Below are 11,467 nucleotides of genomic sequence, written 5' to 3'. Positions count from 1 at the left end.
AAACGGCGCAACACAGCTCCACAAAACGAGCAGGAAAAATAGACGTAACATCTGTTAGTAAAACAAATATATCTTTCTCTAGGAAAACTATTTTTATAAATAGTTTTCTGTTTTGAAAACTAGATTCACACATCTTTCAAATAACATAAGTTTGGTTTAGTTTGGAGTTCATTTGTTATCCCAAATCTCTAGTTAAAAATTATATATGTGCAGCCATTTTTCTACAGGACATATTGTTAGTAAAAAGATCATATCTTTCTCTATACAAATGATTTTTAAGATTAGTCTTCAGTTTTAGAAACTAGATACATATATCTTTCATTTGGCACTAGTTTGGTTAAATTTGAAGTTTATTTTCTATTTCGAAATCTCAGTTAAACATGATATAATTGTTGTAGTTTTCTGCAGAAAATATTTATTTAGTACATCTCTTAAATTTCTCATATATAAATGAAATTATGAAAAATCCTAATGATCATGATTATGATACTATCATAAACAGCAAGAAAAAAATTACTAATCTAGCATTGGTTTATGTTTTAACATCAAAAATTTAACTTTTATCACATCATGTTAAGATTCAAGCATGAAAACACATATTCAACATCATATTAAACATCTAACTAGTTATTTAACTATAGGGAAGGGTTTGGATGAAAATAATCTTGCCTTAGATGTCATTCTAAGCTTCTGAAATAACCAGCAACCAAAAAAAAGTACAACCAAGCCGTTTTCCCCTTGCTACACGTTGATGATCTCGCCCTCGTGTCGATATTTGCTTCACAAAGCTCTCAAAATTCTCAACTTTAGGGCTAGGGATTCAGAGAGAGGAAGAGGGGCTTCTAGGATTTGAAACTCTGATATAAGGATATTAATTTTCATGAAAGCACATGTTTATATATATGTAAACCCAAAATAAACCCGTTTGACCCGAACCAGGAATCCTAATCTGACTAGGAAAATGACCTTTGGTATTTTAGTCATAACTTTCACGTTCGATCTCAGAATGAGGTGATATAAGACTTGTTGGAAAGAACTTGAAGATACCTAAAACATTTGTCTTTTAAGTTTTTCCAAATGCCAACTACATATGTGAGAAAAATATAAAATATCTCCACTAGTCATAAATTTTCAGATTTATACATCGAGCATGAATTGTGCATTTGCTCTTATACCTTCACCACTTGGGCAACCTCTGTCGACGTGCCCGAAGCAAACTGAGAAGTGACTGGGATAGGGGAAAATCGTCGGAAGTCGAATAATACTCGCCACGACGCCCGTACACTGCGTGAGATAAGAACGCCCCAGAAGGATATTCCACTAGAAGCAAAAATTTAAACAGTTGTTAGTCTCAATCATAAAAGGTGTTATTTATAAATATATAACATATTTATTATTATTTATCACAAAATATTTAAATTTTTAGGGTTTTACAACAACATCTTAACATATCTTCTAGTGTTTGAATTGTGCGTTCTGATTGGCCATCTGTCTGTGGATGGTAAGCTGAGCTAAAATTTAATTTAGTCTGCAGAGCTCTATGCACATTTTTCCAAAATTCTGATGTGAACCTAGGATTTTGGTCAGAAACTATTGATATTAGTACACCATGCAATCTCACAATCTCATTAATATATATTTTAGTCAGCTTTTCTAATGAAAATATCATATTTATAGGTAAAAAGTGTGCCGACTTCGTCAATCGGTCAACAATCACTCATATTGCGTCATTCTTTCTCAAAGATTTCGGAAGGCCATTGACGAAATACATGCTGATCTTTTCCTATTTCCATATTGGTATGTCCAAGTTATGGACTAATCTAGCTGGTCTTTGGTTCTCAACCTTTACTTGCTGGCAAGTGAAACATTCTGCAATATAGGTGGCGATTTCCTTCTTCATATCATTCCACCAATATATTTCCTTCAGGTCTTTATACATTTTTGTTGATCCAGGGTGCATAGTATATAAAGAGTGGTGTGCCTCCTTTAGAATCTTTTTTTTATTTTTGGTATGTTAGGCACACAAACTCTAGTTCCAAACCTTAATGATTCATCTTTATGTATCTTAAATTCTCTTCGAATGCCTTCTTCCACATCTTTCTTTATCTTCAATAGTTGAGGATCAATTTGTTAGTTTGCTTTAACTTCATCTAGCAAAGAAGGTTGTGTTACCATATTTGCTAATTTAACTCTAATTTGGTGGACTCTAATTTTAATTCCAGTACGATCCAAGTCCTACAATATTTTTCTTTGAGAAGTAATTAGACAAGTTAAATTGTATGAATTCTTGCGTCTCAAGGCATCAACGACAACATTTGCCTTGCCGGGGTGATAATTGATGGTCATATCATAATCTTTCAGAAGCTCCAACCATCTTCTTTGCCGTAAATTCAACTCCTTCTGGGTAAATATGTATCAAGCTCTTGTAGTCAGTATACATTTCATAATGTATTCCATATAAATAATGTCTCCAAATTTTGAGAGCAAACACTACTGTCGCTAACTCAAGATCATGAGTGAGATAGTTTTGTTTATAAGGCTTTAACTACCTCGAAGCATATGCTATGACTCTCCCATTTTGCATAAGTACACATCCCAATCCTCTTCTAGAGGCATCACTATAGATAGCAAAGTTTGTGTCTCCATTGGGTAATGCAAGTATTGGAGCAGACACTAATCGACTTTTTAACTCTTGAAAACTTTTCTCACATTCATCTGACCAAATAAATTTAACTTCTTTCTCAGTAAGACGAGTTATAGGTGAAGCAATATAGGAGAATCCTTCCACAAATTTTCTATAGTAACCAGACATACCAAGAAAGCTTCGGATCTACGTCACATTAGTTGGTCTGTCCCATTTAACAATAGCTTTTGTCTTTTCAGGATCTACAGAAATCCCTTCCTTAGAGATTACATGCCCGAGAAATGCTACTTCCTCCAACTAGAATTTTCTTAAGTTTCACATACAGTTGTTCTCTCTTTAATGTGTGTAGCACCTGTCTCAAGTGTTCTTCATGTTCCTCCTTGCTTCTTGAGTATATCAGAATATCATCAATAAATACCACAACAAATCGATCCAAGAAAGATTTAAATACCATGTTCATAAGATCCATAAATGTTGTAGGTGCATTTGTGAGCCCGAATGGTAAAACTAAAAATTCATAATGACCATAGCGGGTTTGAATTGTAGTTTTTGGCACATCTTCTGATTTAATTTTTAACTGATAGTAACCAGAACAGAGATTAACTTTGGAAAATACTTGAGCTCCTTGTAGTTGATCAAATAGATCATCAATTCTCGATAATAGATACTTGTTTCGAATAGTTACTTTATTCAATTCACGGAAGTTAATACATATCCTCATACTACCATCCTTTTTCTTTACAAACAATACAGGCGCACCTCACTGTGACACACTAGGCCGAATGAAGCCTTTATCTAAAAGTTCTTGCTGTTGCATCTAGAGCTCTCTCAATTCAGCAAGTACCATTTGATAAGGAGCCGTAGAAATGGGACTCGTACCAGGTACTAGGTCAATTGAAAATTCAATCTCTCTATCTGGGGGCATTCGTGGAAGTTCTTTTAGAAATACCTTTGAAAATTCTTGGACAATTGGTATCTCTTCTAAGCTTGATTTTCCATCATCCCCATTTCAACTGAAGTCAAATAACTCATACATCTACTCCTCAGCGCTCGATGTGCTTTAAGGGCTGAGATAATTTTTAAGACTTGAGATTTATAGCCCTCAAAATAAAATTCTGGTTGGCCAGGAAATTTAAATACTTCTTTCTTTTCTCGACATAAAATAGAAGTATGATTTAAGGATAACCAATCCATCCCCAATATGACATCAAAATCATGCATTTCTAGCATCATTAATTCTACAGGGAGTTCCTTGTGGAGAATATTAATTTTACCCCTACAACCCTAATTTGATACTAATATGCTACCTCTAGGTGTACTAACAAGTAATTCTTGTTGTAAGGTATCATAGGGTAATTTGTTTCTCTTAACAAACTATGCAGCAATAAAGGAATGCGATGCACCAGAATCAAATAGTACTCGAGCATGAACCGATGCAAAAGTTAGTGTACCTTTCACCACATCTTTGTCTGCTTTCGTTTCCTTCTCAGTCAAGGAATAAACTCGAGCCTTAGCTTGAGGATGCCTATCCCCACCACTGGACTGGCTAGTCTTAAAAGAATTCCAAGATGGTTGCTAAAGGGAGCAGTTCGCAATTTTGTGATCTTTCTGTCTGCATCTCAAACAAGCTCCAGTATTTCTCCAACAGTTTTTTGCTTCATGTCCAGGTTTATGACAAACATCACATCTCAAAATTTTCTGGTTAGGAAATTATTCCTCTCTGTGTCCAATATTTTGGTTTTTGTTTTTCCAATTTCTATTTCTTCCGCTACGATTATCTGGCCAGAACTTCTTCTTTGGGTAGGAGCTACTCGTCTCATTCTTTGGTTTTGTATCAATTTCATTTTTCTTAATTAACAATGCTTTCTTTAATACTTCTCCATATGTAGGGATTTCACATGCACTAACAGTCTTTCGAATGTCCGGTTGAAGCCCTTCTTAAATATGTAGAAGGCCTTACTATAAAACATTTATATGCATACACGTATGTACATATGTATACAAATATATATTACACATAATTGATCCATACGATAACACTCATCTAGCACATATACACTATGCTAACGTGTCCTACAAGGCTTCTAACTTCAAAACCTAGGCTCTGATATCATCTTACTATCACACCCCAAAACTACAGGGGAAATTCATATATACAGGTTACTCGACAGCAACGACTCATGCACAAGACAAGTCTCATGCACGAGTCAAGCCTGACACTTCAAATCTCATAGTTTATCTCAAAACATTTATAAACCTGCTGATGATAGAAGTTCAGAACAACTATATATATGTATATAATTAGTACTTATAACCTACAAGCTTACCGTTACAAGCATTTTACTAAATAAAGTATATTTTTGATTGTATGTAACATCAAAAAAGAGGCTTTCCATATAACGCCTCTCAGCAAAGCGCCATAACCAAAGGTTCGGCTTATAACATAGCTAGGCGAGATCTGAAAGAAAAATAAAAAAATAACAGGGTGAGCTAGGGCTCAGTAAGAATATGTCCCACAAGAGTTCTTAGATAACTAACAAAATAATAATAAGAATAATTTTCAGAAATAACAAATTATAAGTTTTAAACCAGAAATTTAAAAATAGCAAAATACGATCCAAATATCATAATATTGTCATCTTCAAGAAGAATGCAATAGTTATATTTTCTTTCTTATGTGCAACTGAATATACTGTAATATTTTCTAGAATCAAACCCTTTTTGAATCAAGGTAAACAATAAGAAAGAAAGAGAACTACTAATTTGTACAAAACAAGAGGATTATTATTTTCTCAATTTCATAGTCAATTGTCAGAATCTTAAATCTCGATGAATTATTCGTGAATGTGAAAATCACCTTGTAGGTTACACTAAGACTATAAATTATAGCCCAGTAGCATGGGAATGTGTAAAACACATCACATAACAGATAATTCTTGGGAATCGAATGCACCTATCACCGCCATAAGTTACTAGCCAAATACAGAAGGACCAAAACAAATTTCAGAAGGGCCAAATACAGAATAGCCAAATAAAGGTGCATTCACCATATGGTAGTTAGAACACTCCATAGTGGACTTTCTGAGGATTTAAAAACATCGAGAATCACTTGTCAAATCAGAAGAATTTACAAATATATCCAAATAAAGTGGATGAGGGTAAATGTAATGACCGTGAATTTTGATACTAGTTAAAATAATTTTCTAGTGTTTTAAAATATTTAATTATGTTTTTAAAAGAGTATTTGTATTTTTCTCGGCCTTGTAGAATTTTCTATGATTTAAAAGTCCAAATTTTATATTTATTTAATTGATTTTAATATTTATAAATTTATTTAGTGCAGTAATTTTTTTTGGAATTTATCTGTTGTGTTATCGATACTATTACATATCATTTTAAATAATATGTTGTATTATTATTATTATTATTATTATGTATTATTTCGTATAATATGTTATATTATTAATTACATATTATTTGTATAATTTGTTGAATTATTTCTACCGTTATACATTATCGGTTGTATTAGTACAACTGATACGTTTTATTATGTAGATAATTCTTCCATAATTATTTGTTTTAAAATATAAGTAATTATATTTTTATTTAATTATTCTCGTTTAATTGTACAATTAGTTGTATTATTTTCATTGTTGCATATTATCTGTCATATTAGTATAACTGGTACGTTTTGATGTATAGATAATTTTTACATAATTATTTAATTTATTTCATAATTAATATTATTTTTAATTATTTTTCAAAACCCTAAAATTTTCCTTATATATATATATATATATATATATATATATATATTATATATATTATATATATTATATATATATATTATAATATATATATATATATATATATATATATATATATATTATACTTATATATATATATGTATGTAGTGTATATATAGATCTCTCTTTCCTCTCATCTTCGTTATCTCTCTCTCTCTCTCTCTCTCTCTCGTGTTCTTGTCTTTTCACACTACCCCCCTCTCTTCTCTCTCTCCTCTACTCCCTGTTCTCTCCCCACGACCAATGTCACCACTCCCGTCGTCACCCCCATCCCGCCGGCCTCCTCTCCCGTCTGGTCGTAATTCACCACATCTCCCTCATCTCCTTTTTCTCTCTTTTCATCATTCAATCTCCCTCTCTCGCTTCTTTCTCTTCCCAAATGACCTAACGCCACCACCTCCTACCTCGTTCGGTCCGTCGCACCACCACCTTCAGCCACCAACCTCCTCCACCTCCGCCTTAACCAGAACACCCTCAGCCCGCCGCCGACTCCCTCTCGTTCTCCTTCCACCACCACACCGCCCCTCCTTGACAGAGCAACCCCGCCGGATCCCCGTATAGCCCCGTCAGAGTCCACCGAGATATCCCGATGACCCTGAAAACCTCCTCCCACCTCCGACAAGCCCGGATAGCAAGGGAAGGCTCCGAACAGTAAGGAACGAGTCCGAAAAGCAAGTAGATTTTTGTAGTTTTGTGCTAACTTCACACGCACTTTTCGATCATCTCTGATCTCCGTTTTTGCCGATTTCTTGTCTGGTGAGTAGTCCTACATGTTATCTATCACCCTCAATTTGTATCACACTCTAACTCATTCTCTATCTCTCTCAGTAATGTTCTAAACATCACTCGACGGCAGCAGTGAGCAGAAAATAGCAGCGTTATGTCGACTTCGCACGCGTTTTTCGGTTACCTCCGGTCTCCATTTTCGTCACTGTCTTTGCCGGTGTGTAGCCCTTTATATTGAATATCACACGGTATCTCCCTCTCACTTAGGCTCATTTTCTACCTCTCGTTATATCGCTTCAAATATCGCTAATCGCTACTAACACCTCCCTTTTTGTATTCTATCACACGATTGACTTTCCGACGAGCCGCAGAATCCGTTATGACCCGTACAGTCACCCGATGACCCACACTGCCCTCTACGACTTCCTCTACAATATTCCCGAGGCAAGATCCCGATTCTCGTTTAGTTTCGTTTCAATTCTTATATTTGTCGTACGTGCGAATTTATATTTTTTAATTGTTTATTAGTATTTTAGATCTGTTAATAATTATCTACGTGGGTTTGATGAATAATATTAAATGAATCATAACTATGTGATAAATAGTATTTTAGAATAATTATAATATTTTTTGAATTTATTTTGTGGAAGGAAATCATTTTAGAATGATAAATATTTTTAAAAGAATTTATTTTGGGAAAATAGACTATTTGAATTAATAAGAATTTAGCTTATAAAAAGATTATTTTGAATTTATAAATTTATTATTTTAAGAGATTATTTTTAGAATAATTATGGTGAGAGATAATTTAAAAAAATTTATTTTATAAAAGAATTACTTATTTTGAATTAATTTAGTTTATGATCATGTGATGGATGGTTGTTGATCGTGACATTTTATGTGCAAAACAATCGTCGATTCCATGATTCTTATTTTAATTACGTGGTATGCTATGACACCGTTGTACATGATTAGTTGCATTGATTGTTCCTTGTTGTTATTGAGAATCGTTAGGAGTTTATGACTATAGTGACCTGTGAGACATGAATAAGACCTATAGGCTTGTGTGTTGTTGACTTAGAAATACAACAGATATTTGGGTGAGAAAGTCTCTATTTATGTAGTCGGATAAGGCTGTTGATATATCTTCTAAGCTCGCACCAGTGGTTCGGTGTCGCCACTGGGGTTGGTTTCTTGGGTCAAAGTATATTAGTGTCGCTACTTTGGTCCGTGAATTTGATATTCACCCGAGTTTAGCTTGAGTCCGGACCAGGCTGAAAACAGATTGCGTGTAGTCCTCTGACCGAGTTTGTGTAGCGGTATTAGATGCACGTTAGGGATTTGTGAATAGTCAGTTATCCGATGATATGAGCGTTAACTCTGTGTGAGATATGGACCAGTAACCTGTTATAGAATGACTAGTTACATGACCTTGTTACTTAAGGTGATTATGGATTCTTGTGAGATGTAGCTTGTTACTTAAGGTGATTATGGATTCTTGTGAGATGTAGGTCAGTTGTATTTTCTTTTCATACATAGATCGGGATTAATATTTAATTATCTATAATTTGAGACATATGATATATACATGAGGGTTTCCTTGTTTGGATTATTTTGCTTGACGTACTACGTCTCTTATTGTAGATTTTTAAGTATTAATTCCATATAGTTGTATGACATTGATACTTGGATGATTATGCTGATGGCTAGTTGCATGATCTTGTTACTTGGTTGATTTTTGGATTCTTCTAATTATTATATTATTATAGTGTGGATTACATTTAAATTATTAGAATTTCAATATCATACTTCTATTATTATTATTACCTGTTTTTGCTTTGGTCGTTCGACCGTTTCTATTTCTCTCTGTGGGATGTTGCCATGTGCCATGCACGCTGACCTACACCTATTTTCTCTGGTGTACGTCAGATCTAGGAGACAGACAGCCTCAGTTCAGGATCGTACAACAGCCAGAGGATTCTCAATAGGAGTACCTTGTAGACGGAGTAGAAGAACAAGTTGAAGCTTAGCTTTTTCTTTAGTTATTTGATGGTCCTTAGTTTATTTTTAGCAGTACTTTCTTTTTATGGACTATGTATTTTTGTATTCCTAGTTTGACCATTTTTGTAATAAGGCCATGTTTGACCCAAACTCTGTGTTACGGATGATATTCTATTTGTGATATGTCTCTTTTCTATTTTGAGTTGTTGATTATATTCTTGCTATCTGTGATCGGGGACCTATGACTTCGCATTGTATTTATTTCTTAACGTTTAGCGTATTAGGTTGAGGAGAAAAGTTTATTTTATTTATTCTCCTTAATCTAATACGTCACGGGCTTGTTCACGTTCCGATTCCCTAGTATTTTGGGAAGCGGGGCGTGATAGTAAAACACATCATTCCAGTTAAAATAGTTTATGAATTTGATTTTTCTTTATTTTTATCGGATATTAAGTCATAGAAAATCTTTGAATCAAACTGTCGAAACAAGTTCAAAATATTTATTTTCTTCAAAATCTTTCAAATAATGCAATATCTACAATTATATGAGATCGCATAAAACCAAATTCACTTTTCATTTTTTACATAAAATTAAATTGCCTTTTTGTATCTTGTATGAAACTAACATCGTATTATAGGATGGACTGTTGGACCCTAGAGGGGGGTGATTAGGGTCTTAAGGTTATAATTGTGCAATAAAAAATAAGACAAGCAACACACAATAGAGAGAACAACCAAAGCAAATCAGATAGAGTTAGAAATCGTTATCCAAGTGATGCGCGATGTGTTAATGAGGTTCGTCCCGCTGACCTACGTCCCCGCTCCCCACTCTCGAGGAGAATCCACTACACAACCCGGTTTGGAAGCCGGAACTTCTTCTACATAACGATCTCCACAAGATCTCACAACTACACAGTTGATCACCACAAGATCTCACTCCCACACAGTTGATCTCCACAAGATCAAGCTCTTAACAGTAGTAATGGTGTAAAAACTCTCTCTTTACAATGTCCCTATGGCAAGAAGAAATATTACACTGAAGCTGGGATGTGAACTTAAAAAACATAGAAAACAGGTTTTAAAATTTTGGCTCTCAGTAAAAACAGATCTCTGGTTTTTCAAAGTGCTTGGGACAGGTTGAAGAAGAGAGGTATCAAGGGTTTAAATAGGAGAAAACACTGCAGCCAAAACCCATACCCAAATCCCCTAAATCTCGTAAAAATCGTCGTCTGAAATCTGTATGTAAAAGGCCGTTGGAGTAAACGGCGGTCGACCATGAAAATCTCACGTTCGACCGCGAGCTACTTTCGAAGCTTGGAATGGCGGTCGACTGTGGGAATTTTTGAGCTGACGGTCGACCGTGGCGGTCGACCGTGAATGTTTCTGCTGTCCACTTAGGAAAAGACACAAGCGCGGTCGACCGTGGTGGTCGACCACGAACTGACACAACAGATACAGTTAGAAAACAGTTTTGACTCTTTTTAAAAAATCTGTAAAAATATTCAAATGACTTCTAAAAATTTGTGTAACTTTGTAAATTATTTTTAACACTAAAAACAAACTGTTTGGAAAAGGAATTTTATGAAAAGGTCCTCATACTTGTGAAAAATAATATTTTGTCAAAATGCTCAAAAATATATAAGTATGAAAATGTGTGTGTGATATCCCAATAGCTTCAAGTAAAATCTACAACTACTTGCCTACATTCTAGCACTAGAGAGAAAAGAAAAACTAGCTAATATCCTCACATAGAATTATAATTCTTTGAGTCTTGATATAGCTTTGAGTTGATGAAGCTTTGACTTGTATGTGTTGTTCTTGATTAATATTTACTTCATCACTATGCCTCCTCCTCCTTTGGATATCATCGTTGTAGCTCATATTCCATCCAATCATCCATAAGTGATACTAACAAGCTTGATATATATATATTAACTACAATATCACTCAACAAGTAATTAGTACCGATAATGGTGGTTGTAAAACATCATCAAAATATAAGAGCTAACAATCTCCCCCTTTTTTATGATGACAACCAACCATTATATAGGAACAAAATAAATATAGCTTATAGATAGTAGCTCCCGCTATCTATGAGCTCCCCCTTACTATGTGCACAAATGAGGAGATTTCTCTCCCCCTTTGTCACCATCAAAATGGGGTAAAAAAATGATAAACAAAAATACATATGAAATGCAACTAACCAAGCAAGCAAATAGAACTTTCACATAGTGCATAAACCCAAAACCATTCCTTATGCGATAAAAATCTTCTTCACTTAGAGGCTTGG

Source organism: Asparagus officinalis, chromosome 8, assembly GCF_001876935.1.
Source record: "Asparagus officinalis chromosome 8, Aspof.V1, whole genome shotgun sequence".
Lineage (NCBI taxonomy): Eukaryota > Viridiplantae > Streptophyta > Magnoliopsida > Asparagales > Asparagaceae > Asparagus > Asparagus officinalis.
The sequence above is the reverse complement of the archived record's forward strand: the minus strand, read 5'-3'. Positions refer to the sequence as shown.